Source organism: Haemaphysalis longicornis, unplaced genomic scaffold (genome assembly GCF_048455015.1).
Source record: "Haemaphysalis longicornis isolate Haplotype H1 unplaced genomic scaffold, Haemaphysalis longicornis Haplotype H1 scaffold_13, whole genome shotgun sequence".
NCBI lineage: Eukaryota > Metazoa > Arthropoda > Arachnida > Ixodida > Ixodidae > Haemaphysalis > Haemaphysalis longicornis.
In genome coordinates, this window is record NW_027526233.1 from 44,433,260 (window position 1) to 44,457,241 (window position 23,982).

General features: G+C 46.6%; 1 long non-coding RNA gene across 1 annotated transcript in view; it reads right to left on the reverse strand.

Annotated features, from left to right (window-relative positions):
• Window positions 1–5,723: 5,723 nt before the first annotated feature.
• LOC144164048 (uncharacterized) overlaps window positions 5,724–23,982 on the reverse strand; it is a 198,921-nt gene continuing 180,662 nt past the window's right edge. Inside the window, exon 5 of the long non-coding RNA XR_013321019.1 lies at window positions 5,724–5,846. This is a non-coding gene — a long non-coding RNA (uncharacterized LOC144164048). The remainder of the gene's footprint in view (window positions 5,847–23,982) is intronic.

The following is a 23,982-nucleotide window of genomic DNA, read 5'->3' on the forward strand; positions in this document are numbered from 1 at the left end:
CCGAGCACTTAGGTGTTTTGCCTGCAGAAAGCAGTGTAGGGTCTTTTGAAAGCCTGTAATGATATAACACTTCCTTTTGATACTTCCGCTATTATTATTACCAAGAGGATGGCTCCAACTTTCACTTCTTTGTTGCGGTAAGTTGGGCTTCAAGCAGTTGTAAATATTGCAGAGTATTCAACTACGGCATTTAAGACCTCGTGATTTCTTACATTGCGGAGCCGATGTAAGCTGTGGTGTTATTACATGGCAAGTTTTCCCGCATGAACTTTATCCTGCCATATCGCCTGTTCGTAAGAAGAATTTGATCCATATTTTTGGCAGAGAAGAGTTTTTATGCGGAGTTGCTGCGTGGGTGCTGTGTCTATCAAGGCGTGCTGTTCTTTCCTTTTAAAGGAGTGGGCACTCCTTCTCTTCCATACGATGGCCCCAAACGATTTTGTTCTTCCATCCGGTTTCTTGATTCTGGAAGAGTAATTGCTACCATATTTTGAAATGCATTAGGAAGACACAAGATGAGGCCATATTCATAGTCATTATAACCAACACACTATTCCCAACGGCTGCGGGCTTTAGGCTTCCCATTTATCTTCACCCGCCCTTGTCATGTGCTTGCCGAGTATATTCTTTGCTCCGAATAATGGTAGTTTTCCCCCCATCGAGTTACCGGCCTTCCCGCTATTCTAGACCCGTGTATACATTGCCCTTCTGTTACCCTGCTCGCCAAGCCGTTGTTTGTCTGACAGTCAAAACTCCGACGATGAGGACTCTCTTACGTGCTGTCCTGATGATGATGTTTTCTTCACTTTCTTCAGTGTTGGTACGTTTTTGGTAAGGTACGCTTCGAAATATTCGAAATACGCTTCGGTAAGGTACGCTTCGAAAATGACCAGTGATTGCATGAGTCTTGTCGTGCCTTTCTCCCCTTTTCTTGCTGTTATTTTGGTTGGCCGTTTTTTTTGTGGGCGATTTTGAGTTTGCCACTACCGCTTTTCTCTAGTCTCTAGAGCCACGCCGAGCATTGTTACTTAACCGTTCACTGAAAGGACATCCGTTCCATTTTAGGGTGATTTCAAACTTAGCTGCCTGGCGCAATCTGCCTTGTACCAGACTGACCTAGCAGGGTATACAGAACCATGACAGTATTGAAAAAAATTTGAATACTAATGAGTATAAAAGATGTATATTCCACTGTATTTTTGTCTCTCCTGCTTATATTCTACGCCTTCCTTAATTACTGAAAAACCGGCGTCACTCTTCTGCCTCCTGTGTTAGGTCCCCCAATATTAGTGGCGCCATAAGTCCTTGTGGAAAATACACCGCGGTGGCTAAGTGAGTAAGACGTCGCACTGCTGAGCTCAAGGACGCAGGTTCAATTATCGGTCTCGGCGGCCGTTTTACTGTGGAATCTGAAAACTAGATCGCCAGTGTGTCGGTATTTTGGCGCACGTTCAAGACGTTGAGGTGGTTCACATTCTTCCTGAGACATTTACTAGGGCGTGCCGCGTAGCCCACGTGTAGCTACGCCGTAATAATTACCGGAAATATATATTTTTCAATTTTTTCAAGTTCTGGTGGAAGTAAGCTTCACTGCGATGGCATACCATGCGCGCACGGCTGGCCGCCGTGTCTGCCGAGCATGCTACCACCGACAAGGCATAGAACAAGATTACAGCGCAGGTTGGGTACCGCTGAAAACTTGTATCCCTTCTTCCGTATCCGACGTTTTATTTTGTCCTCCTTTACAAGCTTCAGTTGGCGTGGCGCCAGATTAAAGAAATATCGGAGATCTCTAATCTTGCCGCCTCCGTCATAGCTTGCGGCTGGCAGCAGTGACGTATTTTCGTGGATGCCTAATAGTGAGGGTTATAGAAGATGGCTAGCAGCCACGGGATATCAAAAAATAAGCCTAATAACGCTCTAGCGTTAAAAATACGACTGTCAGCTTTCCGCCAGGGTTCAAGTTGTAAAAGGATCCCTTATAATCAGCCCGTCACTAGAGCCGCAGCAGTGGCCATTGAACCTCGTAATTTGCGGAAAGCATTGAGTGAACATATGTCTTGTTATCGGCTGTTCCACATCTACTCGTAGGTGCCTACGGGCCATGTGAGCATTCAAAATGCGGGAACCCGCCTTCCACTGTGTAAAAATAACCACGGTTTTCAGCATTTTCACCAGGAGCCCGGTATTAAAAGACGATCCACCAGTATCAGCCAAGCCAGAGAAGACGCAGCAGCAGCGTCTGGAACTTGTAATTTATGGCCTGATGTTCTGTATGAACCCATTGGCGTGCATATCTGTCATCCTATGCAACGAACCATGTGAGTGCTCGACTGGCTGGAACCTGCCTTCTCCTGCGTGAACATACCAGGATGGTCACGTTTTCCGCAATACGACAAAAATAAAAGAACGGTTCACCAGGGCCAGCCATGCCATAGCAGCCCCTGCCGCACCGTCAATACTTCGTAAATTGCGCACTGCATTTCTACAGAAAATTTCTAGAGTGCATATCTGTCATCGAATAGGCGGTTTCGGCGTCCACTAGTGGCGCACTTACGAGGAGTGTGAGCGTTCGACAGGCTAGAACCAGCCTTCCACTGCGTGAAGAAATCCAGGATGTTTACCTTTCCTGCCAGGTGCCAAGCAAACAAAAGTTCTACCAGTACGAGCCATGCCACAGCAGCCCCAAGCAGGGGCCACTGAACATCGTAAATTGCGGACTGGTTTTCTGGAGGAAGTCTTTCGCGTGCACATCCATGACTTCATTGGATGTTCCGCGGCCAGTCGTCGCGGACTTACGAGCCGTGGGAGCGTTCGACTGGCTAGAACCCGCCTTCAAATACGCGAAAAAAACTTGATATTCACATTCCCCGCCATGCTCCCAGCATGAAGGAGGATCCACAAGTACCCGCCATGCCATTGCAGCCCCAGTGGCAGCGGCAATACCTCAAAATTCACGAAGTGCTTTTTCACATAAATTCCTTCGAGTGCAGGTCTCTCGTCTTATCAGCTGTGTCGGCGCCTACGACCCGTGTTTGTGCCGACAGTCTGGAACCCACCGTCCACTATGTGAACATAACCAGGATCCCACAAGAGGCCAAGCATAAAAGGAGGATCCTTCAATACCAGTTTTGCCGTTGGAGCCATGGCAGTGGCGTCTAGACCTTTTAATTGATGGCCGGCTTTATCGCAGGAAATTCTTTCCGTGCACAACTGTTGTTTTACCGGCCGTGTCGGCGCCCACCCGTTGCGCTCTACTTGCCGTGTGAGTGTTCAACGGGCAGGAACTCGCCTTCCACTGCGTGAACAAAACAACGATGTTCACGTTTCCCGCCATGAGAGAAGCATAAAGTGAGGATCCACCGCTACCAGCCATACCATATCAGTAGAAGGAGAGGACGCTGTAGCTGATAAATTGCATATTGCTTTTCCGCAGGAAATCCTTGGCGTGCACGCCCACATGATATCACCGGTTTGGTATCAGCCGGATTCCACCAACGAGCCGTGTCACGTTAGACAGAGTGCGCGAACAAAACCAGGTCAAGAATAAAAAGAGGAGCCCCGCCCGGGACACCTTGAGTAATCTTGGGGGGGGTAGTGGCGACCGTGGACGTCCCATATGGGTTCGTCCAACCCATGCCATAGGCTCCGCGTGGCTTGGCCGTGTCTGAGGAAGAGCGCATCGTGGTAGTTTAGCCAATGTTCAGACCTTCATGGCCCCCCCCCCTGACAGTTTCAACACTCAACTTCGGTCCACGCTTCTCGCTAATGGTGCCCCCGGTCTGACCCGCCCCGGGGTAATTAGCAAGCTGCTTTTCCTTATCCTTCTCCTGGTGCTTTCTATTTTATATTGTTTTTCCTAATTCTGTCCTGTCATCTCCTTTCTTCCTTCTTCCACATTTTTCATGGCGGCGAGGGGTAACCTTGTGCAAAGATGTCAGCCTTGAGTCCAAGCATAAGGGAATAGTAGCAAGTACAGTTAACGTGTGCTGCACCGTCACGTTCCCTTGTTGGGCTCGGTGGTGGGTGACCGGCCTTGCCACCCAATTGACTCGAAGTTTTATGGCTACATTTTCTTGTCCGCTCAAAAAACCTGATCGGCATCCTGAATGGGGTGGCACTGAAGCACCGCGATTCCAACCACACCAGGCAACATTCAGTGAGTACGTAATGGTACACTCAACCGACGACAAATCACCAATCACTGAGCTGTGAGTGTTCTTCATTGCCAAGTGCATTGAGAGCATTGTTGGGAAACATTACAATGCCAAAAGAATGCCCTCTGGAGACCTACTCGTTGAGGTAATGCAAAAAAAGAAACAACAAACGACAAACTTCTGAAGCAAAAACATCGCCAACTAGGCTGTCACCGTGAAGCCACATCGCTCTCTGACCAGTGTCCAAAGCGTTATTTCTGATAAAGCACTACTGCATGAGACAGTCGCTGATATCTTTGAGAAAAATCATGAGAAAAGACGCGCCCGAAATCAAGGCGCGACACATCATTCTTACTACACATCATTCTAAAACACACTCCTATTCTTGACCAGGCCTGATTAGTGTGTTAGATGCTAGTAGTTTTACATGGGTGGGGGATTTTTTCAGTTTCTGTGTTAAGAGGCCGAGTTTGCTCTATGCTGATGTACCGACTTTCTCGATAGGCATTGACCTGGTTAGATTATTTGTTGCTGTAGTTTGCTGTAAATGAGATCGCTAGCCTCAGTTTCAGCATTGGTGTTTCCGTCGTAAGAAATCATAAACACGGTCAATGGAACTAGCCAAAGTGATATGAAAAGATCGTTTTAAAACGTAACGAAAAGTGCTTACCTTTCCCCGCACAATTACGCCGTCACCAACTTGCTTCAGCTGTGGCTGCAGAACGATCAGCCACTAGCCAAACGGTTGTGGTCACCAAGTGACTTAATTACTATAAAGGGTTAATTTGTCAAGGAAATAATTGTGTGGTCAAGGGACTATTCAATATCTTACCCTACCACTGTAGGCAGAAGCACAGCAGCGGTTCTCGAGCAGCGACGTATCGGCGCCAACACCACCGGTGTTTTTTTTTCTTCGTAGCGCTTTTAAGCGCCAGAACCCAAATTGAAACATAACTGTTCAAACACAACCACCATTGGTTTTACCACTATAAAGCCGAGCACGATAACAATATCAACTCAACGACACCGTCTCAGATTGCGCACAAGCAAGTTTCACCGCGAAACTGTTTTGGCCACCACCTGCACGGCCCAGGTTGCCAGCATGCTTTTGCGCTGCGTGACGTACTGTGAATACTCCATATAGGAGTGCCACTTGTCCACACATAATGTTGCAGAGGCTGTAGTTGCAAAAATTGAACAGGAGCGAAGAAGATCATTAGCAAAATTCGAAATGTTGATATGGATTTTATGTTGCAATTTGATATCGTAAAACTTGTGGCGTTTGTGCCGTTCCTTTGTTTAAAAAAATTGGTTGACCTAGCACACACTGCTGTTCTTCTCTTCAGAAAATGTTATTGCACTGGCCGTAGTGGTTTCAACGTTTTCGTTTCAGCGTTTTCGTCTAATGTTGTTGCATAAAAATATTTACTCGGCTTCCTCACGGTGTGGAGGAAAATACCTTCACCGCGTTATTTTGTATGAATCTCCTGCCCTTGTAATAAGAATTATATAAACAAACTTTGTGCATTGACCCCTAAACTGCTTCGGCGAAGCGTTTGTACTTACCGGTTGTCTTTGCGTAGGAAAATATAAAACAATAGTCGTCCGCATACTCCACGGGGTAGCTATACTTTCGTAACATTCGGTCTAGTCCTAAGTTTTGCTTTTGAATTTCATCCCGGAGATGTTCTGTGAAAGAATCAAAATCAGTTCATATTGTTCTGTATTCAGTCGAATAACACTTTAAAATATGGTATGCTCGTTATGATTTAAAACGCTTTTTGAGTGAATATACTTCATCTCCTCTTATTCAGATTTTGTGAAGCAATTTTCTGGCGAGGCTGTTCGCAAATTTGATATGTTTGCTTTTAAATACGGTAAATGCTTCCGCCAGATATAGCGAAGGTTTATTCTGTTGTTTGTGAGCCCGGCCACCTAAAGAACGCAGCTCTGGTTTTACGTACGAAAATAGTCGGAGAATATCGTATGTCTTATATCTGTGTGGTTTTAAAGGGACACAGAAAGTGGCACTGAAATTCGTTTCAAAAGTAATATGATTGTGGTGGAATAATTGTTTTGAAGGCAAAAAGCACAACTGCTCCATTTGGCAAGACTTGTTTCTGGAAGCACTCAACAACAGGGTGCAATCTACATTCAAGAAAGTATTTCGCAGGCTTTTTAAACAATATTATCACCAGTATGCACAATAGTTGTGAATGCTCAAAATTCCGTCTTCAGAATAATCAATCATTCAATTATTCAATAAAGTGCTCAAGAAATTAATAAATCTTTTATAGATCAATCGATCCATAAATCAGTGAATCAATCAAACGGTCGATTGATCCATCGGTCGGTCCGTCAATTATTGACCGACGACACACACATTCACATGGAAGAAGAAAAACAAAATAAACGAGATTAAAATACAAAACCTAAACGCAGAAAGTAAAGGAAATCAAAATAGAGAGAAAACGTTTTTGATCTTAAAGGGAAAGGCGTAAGAGAGGAAGCGGTCAGCCCGTCATGTCCAGGAGGCCGCGAGCCCGCGCTACTTCTAGTGCCCGGTCGACCAGAGCTCGTTCTTGCTCCATAGCCGAGCTTGTCAGTGCAGACTCCCGCTGCTTAGGTGACGTGTTTAGGAGAGGCTTAGTGTTGTTTGAGCATGAGTGCACCAATTAGTAGGTAGTGAGGGGGACGTTGCAAGTGCGGCAGTCATGTTGGAAGAGTTATGTAGAGATGTGTCAGAGAACCGTGTGGTTAAAGTAACTACTGGTCAGTAGCCGGCTCCATGTACGAGATTGTTGGTTGCTCAGAGCAGGGTGGGGTGATAGATCAATCCGTGGTATAGGTTGGCATTGTATGTAGGATCGAGGGGTGTTCAGAATCGAGTGTGCCCAGATGCCACGAGCGGCCCAGGCCGCTCGTGGCATCTTGCCTTGTTTTGGAAATGCCCAGAAGTGCACATCGCGGGCGGCAGCCTTAGCTGCCTCATTTCCGGCAAGGCCGGAATGGCTTGGGGTTCATACGGTGGTGATTTCAATAGTTTCGGGCAAGTTCCGGAGGAGATGAAGAGTGCTTGCCCGTACACTGTCGTACTGAATACAGTCGGCAGGCCTGTTGGGAATCGGTAAGAATTGTTACTTGTCATTGGTTCTGGTGGGTAGTTGCGGCGCGCGTAATCGCGACGACCTCAGCCACTGTTAGTGATAGATTACAATAAGTTGCTGCTGTGGCCACCTCACCTTGCAGAGTAAGGGCAACAATTGTGGTTCTTCATGATTGTAGGGGCTGTGCCATGTCTATCTACTTCACTTGATGGTCGCCAGAGTAATTTCTAGCCAGATGACGAACACTAGCTTCTCTGAGTCCCTTGTTGAAAGTCGGGGGCTTGTGGTGGGGTATGGGTGCTACCCGGAACTTGCACCGTATGTTGGTTGGGTTCGGATGTGGGGCATTGTTGGAATTCGGGGGTGCTCTCAGTATCAGTTGGACTACTCTCCTGCCTTGTGCTGTCATGGAAAGTTGGTTGAGTTGCGTCATGTGCTGGGCTTCTATAAGATCTAAGAAGGCGTTATGTATCCCTAGTTTCAACAGGTTCACGTTGCTGGTGTACGCATCGAGTCCCTGTGCTGCTTTATAGGTCTTGCGTATGAGGGCATCTAAATTGTCTTGTTCTTGAGGTTTGAGGGAAAGGAGCGGCGTGGCGTGGTGAGCCTGCTGAGGAGTACCATTTGTAGGACGCCGCAAGTGTACTCTTCGTTCATTCCAAAATTTTTGTTTCGGATTCGACGAATGCTCTGGGTGAGTTGGGCTATAGTTGTTTACAGCTGATGTACGAGGGCCACACCGGACCCTCCATTGTGGAATGCTACCACCCATATTCTTTGAGTGTTTACTAGGGGTATGGGTTAACCGCAGATCGTTACTTGTGGGTCAGGTGTTGGGGGAGGTGAGCTACCGCGGGTGCCGGACTTTAAACAACAGGAATTAATTTCAAGGGTTCACATGTCAGCCTTGTGGACTGGAAATAGGAGGTCATGTAGCCGACTGCATTCTGTTGGGCATCTTGTTTGCGACCACTCCAGCCTTTTGTGGTCTATAAATTCATATCATCATAGTAAAAGGCTTGCTGATGGTGTGGTATGGCCTTCAATATTTAAGGGAGCAGAAAGAAGGCTATATTGAATAGTAGGGGTGAAATTACCGACCACTAGGATGCCCCTTTCAACGTAGTGTTGACGGTGGGTGACATATGTTGGCCGAATCGAAGTGTTGTGGTCAGATGTGTGAGGAACAACGTTCTGGCGAAGTTGTAAGTTTAATTCCAGAATTGGTGTTAATTAGGTTTTCTGCGATGTCTGGATAGGTTGCATTGTGAAAGGCCCCGTTTATATCTGGAGCCAGTACAGTTTTGGGTGTTGAGCGGCTGAGATTATATGTGAGTTACGTTTTTAGTTGTATAAGAAAATCCTGCGTAGAAAGATTTTGACGAAAAACAAACATTGTGAGGCGGAAAAGGTCTTACCTTTCAATGTGTCATGTCAAGCAATGGAGCAGTAGGTGCTCGAAAGCTTTTCTGGGGCACTTTAGCAGTGAGATGGGGCGAAGCAATGTTGGCAAAATGGGATTTTGGGCTTCGGAATTAGGGTAATGTTAGCATTTTTCCACTGGGCCGGCAAGATTCCCTGGTCGCAATGATGATTGAAGAGTTTTTGAAGAGAATCTTGAGCGCCATGTTCCAAGTTTTTGAGGAGTCGATTGGTGATCCCATCTCTACCCAGCGTTGTGTTTCGCGTGACACGTGCTAGTGCTCACTGGAATTCTTATTTTGTGAAAGGAGCGTCCAGTTTGATATTGTGCTGTCCCGTGTATTCGCTTGAGATAGGGGCTGGACTCGCCGTAGGGTGATTGAAAAGGTGGGTTTAATATTTTGGAGGAGTTCTGCGGATGTAAGATCACTATTCCTGATTAGTCGATGGATCTTATTGTTGGTGATGAATCAGTATTTGGTGTTGCCAATAAGGTGGCGCCGTAAACCCTACGTGTGCTTGGTACTGACTGCCTTTCAACTAGTTCATAAACGAGCGCCAGTTTCGCTGTTGGAGTGTTTGGGCTTAGTCTTGAGCTTGTTGGTTGAGATGGGCTATGCGCTTTCTTCGTTTCTTGTGGTGCTGACGTTCCCATCTGTTGATGAGGCCTCGGTGGGCACCTCACATGTGAAGGAAATGCGAGTCCAGGTCAGAATTGGAGTCAGTGATCGTAGTGGCTATTTCCTGTGTTTGTTTGCGTAAAACTTTAAGTTCTTCCATCCCGGCCGTTATGTCTTCCCCGATAAGTGTGGGCAGAGTTGGGTTAGCTTTATTTTCTGGCCAGTTCGTGACTTTAGTCTTTCCCCTCTTCGTAGGAGAGCAGGCGGCTGTATTTGTAAGAGATTTAAGGGTCGCAGCCTAATGCGTACGGGAGAAGAGTTCACTGTATGTTTGGTGGTTTGATGGCAAAAGTAAGATCGGGTATTTTATCCCGTGCCATACTCATGCCAGGTCTGGTTGGTTGGGTCAAGAAGTTGTAAAGTACAAAGCCATGGAGCTCAGTGCTTTGTAGCAAAGCCGTGCCCTTTCTTGTGGCTTGTGTGCAGCCCCTACCGTCGTGTGGGGAGTTAAAAGATCCCACCAGGAGGAGGGGGCCTTGGTGGGAGATCTTCCCCGCTTTATTAGGGGATTTGTCGATTTGCTTGAGCGATGCGAATGGTGAGCTGTATGTGTTGCAAATGCATATGCGTGGTTCAGAAGAGTAGCTCGGGATAATTCCCACAAAGTTTTTCGCCACATCTAAGCAAGATCTTGGATCTCGGGGGGATCATTTTTGTTTACCTTGGGTGCCATTCTGTTTTGGGGGTCTTGCGAGAATGAGCCGTAGTTTCGGAGGCGGGGATTCAGGCTGTTTACCTTTGTAAGGCAGCAATGGCAGGGGGTGTTGGTGGATGTAGATCCTAAATTGGTCTTTTTTGCTGCTGTACGATCTCGCGTTCTATTTGTAGGTGTTGAGGGTTGGGTCTGAGGTGGAAGTCACAACGAGAGACTAGATGGTGGTCGCGGGGTGATGCTACCGTCACCACATGAGCAGTACTTCCCTTTTCGTGTTGAGGCTAACGATTCGGTTGTGGCTGGTGAGACAGTGGAGATTGCCTTTTCAAATTTCAGCCGACGTGCTGTAAGTGCTTCCACGCCGGCGTGTAGTGGGGAGGTTGCTTCGGACAGGGTTTTTGTAATGGTGTCCAGCATAGTGTCGAAACGCTCATCAAACTGCTCGGGATCCTAGTTCGGGAGAGGCAGTAAAGGGGATGAGGTGCGTTTGTTCACTTTTTCTGTGAGGGCACTTAGTCGTGCCTGAAATTCGTTTTGTTGCTAGGAGAATTTGTGTAGGAAGGCTGTTAGGTAGGAAAATAGGAGTAAGTTGTTGTGAGACGTCGTTAAGTTGAGGAGATTGGAACGGCGCAGTGAGAATGCCCCGTACTGCCGCTGACCACCTTACGCGGGCTGTGGTTGTTGGAGGATCCGGGGCTGCTACAGGGGATGTCTGGTGCCGCTTTTGCCTTTGTAGCCGGGCCTGGAGCTGGGCAGGTTGATGTTTCCGTGCTCGCTGGAGTGACGGGGTGGGAATATGCCTTTTGTGGCACTTTTTGCTGTCAGTGGGGTGAGGTTGATCACAGAGTTTCGACTTTTGGCGACAGGTGTTGTCTGATGGATGCTAGCACCGCCATATTTGAAGCAGTTTCTGGATCCTGAATGGGACACACGTCCCGGTGGTTGCCCAAATCCCGCACAATTGGTTCACCTGCACCACACGCCTTTAGGGCGGCAAAAATGAGTTCCCACCCCAGTTCCACGTAGAAAACTACTCTTGTTCTGTTGAACGTCAAGACAGCTGAAGATGGCCGGCCCAGTAGGCTTGCATTAGTTAGCTAATTGGCTCAGTGGCAGCAGTCAGTTCGAGTAGGGCGTCATTGCCGATTTCTTCGGACCGGCCGTATATTACTCCTCGAGAGTTCCGGGTGGCTTCGTGTAGGCAGTGATTTCGAAGCTGGTTTTCTCGAGAGTGATCATTGTAAGTTCTGAGACGACCATGATGATATGGGGTCTGGGGTGCCTGCCAAGAGAAGATTCTGTGCTCGTTGGCCTTGCATGGTGACCCGTTCCAGAAACTGCGCCCGGGGCAGACCACTTGAGGTGACGAAACCAAGCTTCAACTCTCAGTCCGTTCTTGGTCGATATATGGTGATGTAATGCGAGTTTGGTAGGTGGGGAGGTGGAATGGAGCGTTCAGGCGCGTGCTGCTTGGCTGTAGAATTGCAGATCGGTCTTGTAGAATTTTTCGCCTGGCGCCTCGCCGACACCTTGGCTGGTTCGCACAGTGATCACTATGGTCGATGGGTTGGGTGGTGGGATCGCCGGGCCACTGCAGTCGTCGCACTCTATGGCTGCTGGTGTTATTCCGGGGCCTGCCATTGTTCGTTCGTCGGCGGTGAGCCGGGCGGGGAGGCCCATAGCATTAGTCCTGAAGACGAGTCTTAGTGGGGCTGCAGGCGAGGTCGAAAAGGTTTCTGATCTGGACTCGCCCAATGATCGTCGTCGGGGTTAGGCTTGGTGTCCAAATGCTCCGCTGGACTTCACGAAGCCAGTGGTGAAGTGTTGGGAGTGGTCAGTTGAGACTGGCCGCTGGTACAGCGGAAAAACGGAAGCTGGAGTGAGGAGCGTGCGTCTACGTGAGCCCCCTAGTGGTTGTCTCCACATCAAAATAAGATCAACACCTTCGCTGCACTAAATTTAGAACCACCACAAAAGTATAATACACAGTTCTTATAGCAACTCAACGAAGAAAATTTCGGATCCGCGGGCAGAGTATAGAAAACGCGAAAAAGAAAGTGGGAATTGGGGCCATGAATATAGATTTTCAACGGAACTGAACAAAATTGGGGCGACAGTTCTCACACCAAAAACTTTAGTGGCATTGGAAGAGGCCAATGATATGGCTGTAGATATTGTAGGTTTCTAAAGGCATTACAAACGGTAGGGTCCATTGCACGTGTTACTGGTACGAAGTACAGGAGACGTCCGGGTGTGTTGGGACGGTACTTTGATTTGCAAGCAGTTACGAACACTAGATAAACCCGAGAAGAAATATAAATAAAAGAATGAGGTCAGCAATGCTTTGCCTGTCCTTCAATCGTAGGATAAAAGTACAAACAAACAATACATCAGAACCGCTCCCACTGTTGCTGCAGAAACGGTGTTTGGCGAGACATATTTGCTCGTTGTCAATGATATCACGGCTAGGCATGGCACATTCCGTTCTAAAAAAATACAGTCATGTTTTAAAACCGAACGGCGTACAGGCAAGCAAATCTTTATTAGCGAGATGCTGTTGTTGAATTCATTTGATTTTCTGCAGACAATTCTCGAGCGGCGAAAAGACCGCTTTGAAAGACAGTTTACATGAACAGAAAAGTTTAGCGCACTGTCGAAAACCACTCTAAAGTCAGAAATATTCTCTCACACGCCGTAGCGGCACTCCTTGCACAACGTAAGGATAAATGATGGGGTGTATTTTAGGAGTGTAAGACAAAAAATTCGTTTTAATTATGCTGCAAGGCAGTTTGTTGTTGGAGAATCAGTTGCTAAGAGCAATATGAGACTGAAAAAATGAAGTCTTGAACTCTGGCAACTGCTTTAAATACTTTGATATCACTAGCATGTAATCGGAATTGAAAGCGATATAGCGGTTTTAATGTAACTAAAAAAGACAACAAAAGGTATCCCGAACAGATCCCTGAGTAACACCACTCGTAGCATAGTAAACACCAGATTCGTTATTTGTAACGAGACGGAAAACGGTCAATGCAAAATTGTGGTTGAGAAACCTCACGAAGAAGACGGAATTTTATAATTACACAATTCATGCCGAAACTCGATTGGCAAAGTAGGTAAAATGTTTACTGAGGTCAAAGTACGCAGTATCTAGCTGACCACTTCTATGCAGAGCTTCCAAGGCTAAGGACATAAAGCCCGCAAGAATAGTGCTAGTTTAATGGCCACATACAAACCATGCCATTAACGAAGGAGCATGCTTTTGACCTTACGCGATACCTTTACGTGTAAAAGTGACCTGCACAGTCCGCTCGCAGAGAAGAGGGAAACTGCATGTTGTTTTCTGCATTTGTTTTCGCACCAGATTTTGGAAAGTAACAAAACGCCTAACTTTGCAAAGACGTCAAAATCAGACGATTTCATACAGTTCTTACATATAGAGGAAGATTTAGACCAAGTATGACCACCTAAGCCTGTAGTAGATCGAGAGGAATTTCATCTGGACCACATGAAAGAGACGGTTTTAGCTGTTTAAGCGACTCTAAACCGTTTTCTTCTCACATAAGTGTGGTAAAGGTTGCCAAAATGAGGATGTGGACTCCAAATACTGAACAAAATTGCTCAGCAAAAGCATCAGCAGTACAAGCGATATTGTCTCTTGTGTCTTAAAGAAGGAAGACGTTTGTTCGGCTCTTCGCACCGGAGTGGTAATCAAGGTACTGCCCGAAGCAATTGGAGATCTAGGCAGCATCATGTTCAACAGGAGATGCAATGTGACCACACACAATCATAAAGCTTTTTTACAAAGACATGTAATATACAAATTGCTGTTTCCATGAGTCCCTCTTTGTCTGCCCTGCCGTGCAATAGGCACGAAGCTGATGTCTCAAAGCAAAACAGAGCTCCCCTGAAAGAAAAGAGGGGAATTTAAAATGCTTGGGTCAATTACGCGGGATGACTATACTGATATCTCTGATAACAAGAAAATTCCGCGACTTGATCGTCGACTGAACGAGCGCTCCAAATGTTAGACAAATTCACATTAGACAGATAGTTGTCAAACTATGCACTAGATGTGCAAAACGACACAAGAGAATGAACTGAGAACAAGGTAAAGGAACGTGCTATAGAGTTTGATTCCGCATGACACACCAAATGGGCATCAGTATTGAAAACACCCACAGAATAAAGATTTGAAAAGTCAAGCGTGTTCCCACCGCAGTTTTTTACAACCCTTTTGCTCAAGGAGAGCAAAGGAGAGGAGAGGGGACGAGTGTAACACGAGTAAAGGAGAGGAGGTGCCTTTCCTTATAGAATACTGGTTCTGTTGGTGTTCGGTACCATCCAATTAGTTTATACCTGGTGCTGGAAATCGCCGGGGATACAAACGTAATGACTGGTATTAAAGATAATGGCGTTTTCTATGGAAGAAATACCAGAATCAAACTTATCGTGATAATAATTTGGAGAAAAATAAACTGTGTATATAATTATATTCCGCTTTCCACAGCACAATAACTGCAAAAACACAGATGGACTTTATTTTTATATCACTGCGTTTCAAGAAAGAGATAAACTGCAAAAACACAGATGGACTTTATTTATATATCACTGCGTTTCAAGAAAGAGATAGGACATAGAGCAATAAGGAGGCTCACAAGATGACAGTTACCTTCTGACCTGTAACCTATTGTTGTTCCAGCTGTAAGCTTTACATTTTTTGGTACAATAGTCCTTGTAGCAAAATATCGTTGAAGCCTGGTTTTTGTAACCATAATGATGTGAATATCCGACGATGATACAGGATAAAAACTAAATAGATTTTCTTGGTTGGCCAACAACGCCTTTATAATAAATGTTAATAATCATACAGGTGGCTTGTGTGAATATATACTATGCGCGAATGATATAGTGGTTGAAAGGACCTTGAAAGCGGTTGAAGAGGCACCATTTCGGCCACTACGAAACTTCCTAGCGTGTTCACCACTCATCGGAGAACACAACATAAAAAAGGGGCATTGATGAATCCTGTTTTTAGTCGCTTGTCGGTCGCAGCAGGGGCGTTAAAAGTAGTGAGGCGGGGGATAAAGCTTCACTCCTAGTTTCTAGTGACAACCTAGAAGCATAGTAGTTGCTCGCAAAGTCAGGTGGGGTGACCGTTGCTGGTAATCATAGTCACAAACTTTCTGGGAGACCACCGTCATACATCCCGAAGCATTAGTATCGTAGGAAGGTTGTAGGAGTGTGCGTGTCCTGTTCAATTCCAGTGTCCGGGGGAGGGAGAAATGCAGAATACTTATTGCCCTGCACAGCCGCGACAGTGACTGATGGCTTCAAGGTAGAGGCGACAGGGGCAGACTGAGATGCGGCTGCCCCAACCTCCGAAAAAAGGCACTTGGACTTAGGGGAGCACCATGGGACCACCGGGCAGTAGGCCGTCGAGCAAGTTTCCCTTTTCAGGCAGCGAATGTTTCTAGGAGGGGAGAAAGCATATCGGCCTGCCATGCAACTCCCTACCTACTGTGTCGGCGGTCCTGTGCGTTTTGCTCACGGGTCCCGATCACTTGGTCGCTCATTAAAGAGATGCCTTCCAGTGCGTCGCGGAGGAAAGCGCAGAAAAAAAGCAACTTGGGCATCAGATGGATCGGTAGAGATGCCGGCACGGGAGGTCCGCGGCCGGCGACAATCGCCGGGAGCCGGGGTGGGGGCGGAAGAATGCTGCCTTCGGACGGGCCAGGGTCATTGTTCTCCGGCATAGCTCGTTCGAACACATTGCACCTAAATGTTCAAGCAACGCACCTCAACGGCTGCAACTCCGCGCCAGGTCACGCAATTCACTTCGTCTGCACACGTTTTTCGACCGACACACAACAGAAAAATTTTGTTTCGCAAATAACACGATATAACGCAATACTGAAGTACCCACTGGGCGCCTTCTTTCAGACCTAATAAATTCAATTGGGGTAGCTTCGCACTAGTGGCGCGAATATTAGGCAAACAACCAAGCTGGACTCGCTACCCAGCCTATTCTTGGTTCGGCTAACTTTCTGCATAGTTATTCTTGCAGACTCAGCCCAGATGAAAAGATGCGCAAATTTAGCAGGCGCCGCGTCTGCAGAGTGAAGTTTTTTTTAGGGTGGGGTGTACCTTAGGACCGCACAATGACCGCCCGCGTGTGTGCACATAGCAATTACAATGGCATAAAAATCCCACAATCACGGACAGGATCCGAATCTGTGTCTGGTAGACCAGACATAATTAGTATCAGTCGTATTCCCCATTGGGCTACGACAGCTTTTTTTCTTTCTTTATTTCCAAACATGTCCCGATTGTACAAACAGAAGCAGTAGTACAAACTAAATAAAGTTGAACTAAAGTATAAAATCTCAATACCCGCTTTGAGGTATCGCGCCATTGGCTCAGATATATTCATCTGTGTTAGCTTTTTCATCTATGACAACCATTCTGATTCATCAACTTGTGCCTTGAGAACATCAATGAAGGATATTATGGACTTTTGGAAATATTCCCACACAGGACACGCAACAATGTGGGAGTACAGGATTGCCATCCAACACCTCGATACATTGTGCAGACCCCATAGCATGATTAAATCAAATTGAATAAAATCTTCGTTTTTAAGGGACAAATACCGCGTACCATGCGCATCGATTGGAAGTTTTTTTTCATCGTTTGTTGCAGCACATCCCAGAAGAAAACCATGTCCCAACAATCAAATGAAACATGTTCAATCGTTTCCGGTTGTTCCCAGAACCAACAATGTTCCCCCAACGGCATAAAGAGGCCCTTTTTTGCAACCATGTCTTAACAAGAGGGGGCTTGTATGTGGTTTAAAAAACCTTTTTAACCCACGGTGCAACTGGCATTCCTTTAACACGTTCTAATACATCTCGGCATGGGCCTGCAGCGTAAACAATCCTATACAAAGGAACTGGAAACATTTTGTCACAAATACCACCATACAGTTTCTTTTAGGTACGGCGTTTAAGTATTCCGATGAAAAACGTGAATTTAATAACAAAAAAATCTACAACTTTTTCCTGGAAATCCCCGCGGATACCTCCCGGCAAACACATTGTCGTAAGTGTAAATTTAGGCAATAGTCTGCCTATTCTAACTTGGCCTATGTTTGCCCAAATGGGTGTTTTACATTTCGCAAGGAAAAAAATGGGTTCACCAACTGTCGCAAAAATAAACGCAGTAAGCTTAACCCTCCCTCCCATTCCCGTCGGAAGAGGTATGTACAGCTTATTTGCTCAGAGGATAATCTCTATATGAATGCTGCGAAAATCCTATGCAACTTTTGAACATTTGCCTTCGAACAGTAGAGTACTTGTAACGCGTACCACAGCTTGCTCACCATGCAGAGGTTGCACACCGTCACAGGAGCAAAAATGGATAAATTGCTGCCCTTCCACTTTTATGTCTTCTCCCCTAACTCCACTGCTTGTCTCCACAAGTAAGGATCACTATCGGAATAACAGTCAAGGGGCACACCTAAGTAGTCAACCGGCGTCGTTACCCACTTGATGTTCTGAACTACCTTCAGTGATGTGTTCCACTCTACATGCCAGATACCCAGTCAATTACCCGAGTTTACGACATGCCGCTTACGTCACAAAACAATTTCACTTTTTTTGTGACGTCTCTTACGCTCTGTTGGTTTGCGCAGAAAATGGTATATCAACCGCGTATGCCAAAACACGAATTCCGCGCCATGATGTTCAGATCCTCTCATAGTTTCGCTTGTTATTATGCTTAAGCAGAGGGATTCGACGTACATGCAGAAGAGGAGCGGAGACAGAGGACAACCCTGCCTGACAGACCTCTGGACTTCTATACGTTTTTCCAAGAACTTGTTTACAATTATTCTAGTTGTACATTTGCAGTAGGTGATGCGCACACCTTCTAGAATGACAGATCCAATGTTAATATCTTCCAGCACCATAATAAGCCCGGCATGCAGCACACAATCGAAGGCTTTATCCTGATCGACTAGTAACAATGCTACGCCGATCCTCATCACATCGGAACACTCGAGTACACTACGAGTTTGATGAATGTTCGTAACAATTCAGCTCCCTTTGATCCCACATGTTTCATGAGGCCTTACTATTATTGGGATAACACTCTGTAACCGTTTAGATAGAATTATTATTCATATTTTATAGTCGACACTAGTTAATCTTATGGGTCGGTAAGATGTCACCTGACAGAGTTTGACGATGTCTTCTGTATTACAGATTTAAATCGCGTGGGAATACGCCAACAACAGTGGCAGCTCGAATGCCTTAAAGTTTCTTGATATACTGCAGTTAAAGCAGGGAATAACTCTTGTGTCAAATTCTGAAAAAATGCAGCACTAAGGCCGTCATGGCCAGGTGACTTTCTCATGTTTAAGTCATCAATAGCTGTTTCAACTTCTGAGGCAGTAATGGTGAATTCCAACAATAACTTTGTTCCCTCTTCTATTCTTGGCTGCAGAACCAGAAATTCGCTTTTAAACTTCGTAAGTTTTAACGGGCTTCGAGTAAACAGTGTTTTCTATAGTATATAAAAATGGAAGCATCTTCACATTGTGGATGGAGACGAGGGTGCGGAGTACGGGGACCAGAAATGACATCGAAGTTGCGCCCCGAGTGATCCGATTTGCTCCACGACGGTCAATAAATTTTTTGAGCCGTGAGTTGCGCCTTGATCATTCCCAAATAAAACTCACGGCTCGAATCGAATGACTGGTGGGGCACAAATTCTGTGGTGTGCACACGGATGGACGCGGGCGGATATTGGAAGGTCCTAATGTAGTCAGCACTTTTACAGTCGAGAGAGTAAGCCGTTTGATTTTTCGGTACTAACTCACGCTCGTAGCCATGTGGGTAAGAGGACTGACGCTAACTCTGGCTTGTCTACCAGACACAGGCTCGAGTCCTGCCACTGCTGGTGCCGGTGTGATTTTTTGCGATTGTAAATGCTATTCGCGCGGACGCGGACGGACATTGTGAGGTCGTAAGGTGCTCCCACCTAAAAACCCCCACCTCCCCTCGCGGGAACCACTGTGTAGAGGCGACGCCTAGGCGGAGCGGCGAAGGGACCGCGTTTTATAGCACGCGTAACGTTGATGGGGACTGCGTAAGCCGGTCCCAGTCGATGACGACGTTGGCGTACTTGTAAAGCGGCGTGGTCTCTAAGTGTTTGAGCCAAGCGTGGATGTTGCTTCGCCGGATAACGGCACACCGGTTATATGCGCAGCACGCCCGAAGGAGAGGAAATCCCAGAAGAGAGAGTACTGCACATGCGCCGGCCCCAGCGCGTCTGCCGCGGCTATGACGCAACACAATTCAACACAATCCACTTTAATGCAATCCAATCCAATCCAATCTAAGTCAATCCAATCCAATCTAATCCAATTCAATACAATGCCCCTCGCGAGAGAGTGTTCGCTATCGGAAAGAAGAGGGGGTGAGCGGCAGAGAGCGCAGCTGGCGCGGCGAGGAGAATGGGGGAGGGGTGGACAACGCCGCCGACGACGACAACGACGACGGAGGGACAAGGCGAGTGAATCAGATGCTCTGCATCTAAAAAGCGCGTTCTATATGTGTATTTTCGCTACTAACCGTGCTGGGGTGCTCAATTTCTGTTATCTCTTTATGGCGAGCGTACCTTCTTTTCCGTTCCGTTTTCTCGGTTTTTTTTTTGTACCGTGGGCTGTTCGCCCGCTCTTATCTTTTCCACTCCAGCTCTGAGAAGCGCTCTGCATAACTTTCCGCGTCTATCAATTCAAGCTTAGCCCTTGTGGCCCGTATCTGATCTTTAAATGAACCCGATGAGCGGCTTTCTTCTCCAACCATCGTTTGCAAACTAGACCTTAAAAAGCTTTTTTGTTTATATTTCTCTTTTTATTAGTAATTAATCTTTCGATTTGTTAGATTTTGTATTCTTTTTTGAACTGTTCCGTTCTGGACCAAATATTTTTTACTGCTGCAGTTACCCATTATTTCAAGTGCTTCTCTTAGTTCGTCCATAAATATAATCTTCTAACAGCTCAATGTGTAATTTCCATAAAACTATGTAACTTTTGGTTTTTGCTTTCCTAATTACAGCCAAGGGACAATCAAACTAGGCAATGATCGGGAAAAGAGGAAAATAACACGTTAGTACCCGAGGGTCGAACGGCTTACTCGCTGCGTAGTACCTTAGGACCTCCCAATGCCCGTCCGCGTCCATCCGTGCGCACACCACCATCAAGCGGAAATCAAGCGAAATTCGATTTGAGCCGCGAGTTGCAGTTTCACTTAGGGAATAATCAAGGCGCAACTCACGGCTCCAATCAAATGATGGTAAGGGCACAAATCGGATGTCACTCGAGGCACAAATTGGATGTCATTTCGAGTCCCCGTACTCTGCACCCTCGCTCTCATCCACGGAGTAGAGATGCTGCCATTTTTTTGGTAGAACATACGGGAGACCGTCGCCCGCCGCGCCTGAATCTCACGCCATCGCAACAACGATCTCCAACATTATAAATTATGGCGGCACCAAAATCTGTCACCTAGATAGAAAGATAGCAGATAATTCTCGCACTGTGTCAAAACACTGGGAATGTTTAAGTTATGAGAAGGAACGACCAAAATATCTGCTAGTAAAAAAATAAATTTCAAGATATAGCGCAGAATGAAATATTTTAGATTGACTTTTTCAAATTTGCCGCGGCTCGGTCTCCGCTGCAAGTTGTGTGCTCGGAGTGGTCACGATAACAAAATAGCAAAACATAATAGCATGTGATTCCTTAGAACACACACGAACCAATCCTGGGCAAGGCCCTGCCGAGGAGTGGCAGAGCCATTCTCACAATCGTCAAAATACAAAAATCTGCAACCGAAAAGGCCACATTGAAACCGCCTGGCCCAGGAAACAAAGAGGAAAGAGCAAACGAAACGTTTCATGCAGAAACTGATTATTAGCTCGGCATCGTACAACCTGTCGTACCCAAACTTACCGTGACCGAAGAAACCCACATAAACGCCGCGGCTTCGCTATACGTAATAATTACTTTGGCTTTTGTCTGAGAGACGGCAAGGGCGATAGCCGCCTCTTCAGCCTTGTGGGTGTTAGTCGACCGGATCGTTAGACTGGCAAGGAGGTCGGTGGCGGAGGAAACAGCCGCCGATCTTATCCCGTACCTCACGTATTCCGCCGCGTCAGTATAGACAATTGGGTCTTGTCCTCCGTACCGTTTTTCTAGAGCAGTAGCTCTCGCTATACGTCTTCCTTTATGATATTGAGGGGAGATGTTCCGACGAATGGGATGGACAAGAAATTTGGTCCTTACTTGAGGCGGGATGTCCACTGCGTTTTCCGTGATGTGCGGTGCCGTGTAACCAAGCGTACCTAGCGTTTCTCTACCCGTTGGGCTTGCTCATAGTCTTACTTTCTGCGCCGTTAGGTGGGCCTCTATGAGCTCTTCGATGGTATTGTGGAGCCCCAAAGCCGTGCGTCGTACCGTAGAGGTGCTTACAGGAAGTGCCACGGCTTGTTTGTATGCCTCTCTAAGAAGAAGGACGTCTAGCTTCCCGTGCTCCGGTGCCCCCAAAACCGTATAATCTCGTTTTCTCTTACTCCATGGCTCCTGTTCGCTAGCCTACGCAGCTTCTGAACAATTTGACCCGGGGTGTCTTGAAGCCTGTTGAGGAGAAGGGTGTTTTCGCAGTTTTCCTGGTACGTAATTTTTAATATCTTGATTGAGAATGTCGGTTTGATTAGTATGCCGTCGAGCCAAATTTTGATGCTGTCTGAAAGGTCCCGGCGGCATTTTGTACTCTTATTAGTTATGACTTCTGTGGTGCACAAGTTAAACCAAATCGGCTGGCGTAGGTGCGGACGACGTCCGCTGCCGCTTGTAGGCTGTCTTGCATAACGCCGGGAGACCCTTTGGCAATCCAGATCGGTATATCGTCCGCCTACAGGGCATGCTTAAGGTTGGGTATAATCTCTAATTGTCGGGGAAGGCCTATCATGGCTAAGTTGAAAATTAGAGGCGATAGCACTGCCCCTTGTAATGTACCGCTACTGCCACACTTTATGGGGGAAGACTGGATGTCGCATAATTTAATGATCAAAGTTCTATCGGACAGAAAATTCTTGATGAAGGAGTAGGTCTTTTGCCCGCAACCCACGTTACCAAGATTTGTGAGGATTGCTTCGTGTGTTACATTGTCAAACGCACGCTTTAAGTCTAAACCCAGGATCGCTTTGGGTGTGGTGCGACTGGCTGCCTCAAATATGTCCTTCTTCAGCTGCAGTAGTACGTCTTGAGCTGAGAGGTCCGGGCAGAACACGAACATCGGGTGGGGCATTTTGTCCGTCATTTCAAGAAACCTTTTTACACGGTTAATAACGACGTTTTCCATAAGCTTTCCGATGCACGAAGTGAGGGAGACGGGGCGAAGGGTATCTGTGCAAGGTGTTTTGCCGGACGAATCTCTGCGTTTTTCTAGCCCGATGACACCCCCCCTTCTCCCAACGCTCGTTCAAGTAGGTGGTCAAAGCCTCCACGGAGCCGTCATCAAGGTTTGTTAAGGCCTTGTTCGAAACGCGGTCCATGTCAGCGGACGTGTTTCGGCGTATTTTATGTAAAGCCGCAGTCACTTCGGCTGATGTTATTGGGCTATCGAGATCTGCATTGGGACGTCCCCTGTACTGTGGCAACTGCACCCTGTGTAGGCGGAAAATATCTCGCCTGAAGCTCCCATGAGAGGTCTTTTGCATTCCAGGAAATGGGTTAATGATGGATTTCATCGTCTTAGTGGTTTTACTTCGACTTTTAGTACGGTCGATTAGGTAGCGGAGGTTGTTCCACGTGTTAGATGTACTCAGACTTTCTTAAAGAGGATTGCACATCTGAAGCAAGTTCTGTCTTCAGAGCTCGACCACGTACGCTGACGTCTTTTCGTTGAGCAAAGCTATTCGTTTTCTGAGTCTCTTGCTGTGCCTTTGCACCTTTCATCTGCAAAGAAGGCTGCGCATTGCTTCCCATAAATGTAGCAGGCGTGGGTCGACCGCCAGCATGTCATCGGAGAGGCTGAGTTTGTTTGTGTAGTGTGTGATTTTTTTACGATTGTCTGCGCCCAATGAAGAATGTCTTCTATCTTTTCTTCTGTTTTACCTCTTCTATGGGAGCGTAGTGCTTGCCAATCAGTAAGTTTTGCTACTCCGATGACCCTACGGAACTAAGGCCGTGAAATTTTTGTTTGTAGTATTATATGATCCCTCACGAGGTTGTCCCCCGTATTGCTCCAGGTGGCATTTGGGGCGTGTGAAATGAGCGTAAGGACAGGGCTAGTATCCCGGGCTGTGCTCGTGCCTATACGAGTTGGGGAACTTGGCTCCGTGAGGAGAGTAAGGTTTTCCTCATCTATTATTTTCGAGAGGTCTTTGCCCCGTTTGGTGACGCACGTGTATCCCCATTGAGAGTGAGCCGCGTTAAAGTCACCCACAACGATGAATGGGTGGAACCTGCCAGGCACTTTGCTTGTCAGATCATGTCTGCCAAACGCGGCGCTTTCTTTTTGCGGCGACAGTAAATGTTAAGTATGAACAGACTGCTCGCACATTTGCGTTTTAGCGAAACCAGCTCTTTAAGGACGCAATCATGTGGGTTAATAGATAGCTGGTGCTGGATGGCAGTAATGTTTTTCTTAATTAAATTGCACACGTCTCTGCCTTCTTGCCTTGTCTGTGTAATATAGCCCGGAGTTTGGCAACCACATTGATGCTTGAATTGTAGTACGCCCGGGGGTTCTTTTAGATGAGCAATGAGCTGTTGAAGATCACCTTTCTTATATTTGAATCCCTTGCAATTCCACTACCAAAGGACCGCGGGACAGCACGCATTATATTTTGGACTAGTAGTCATTATAGTTGGTGGGGAGGTTGGTAGTCGT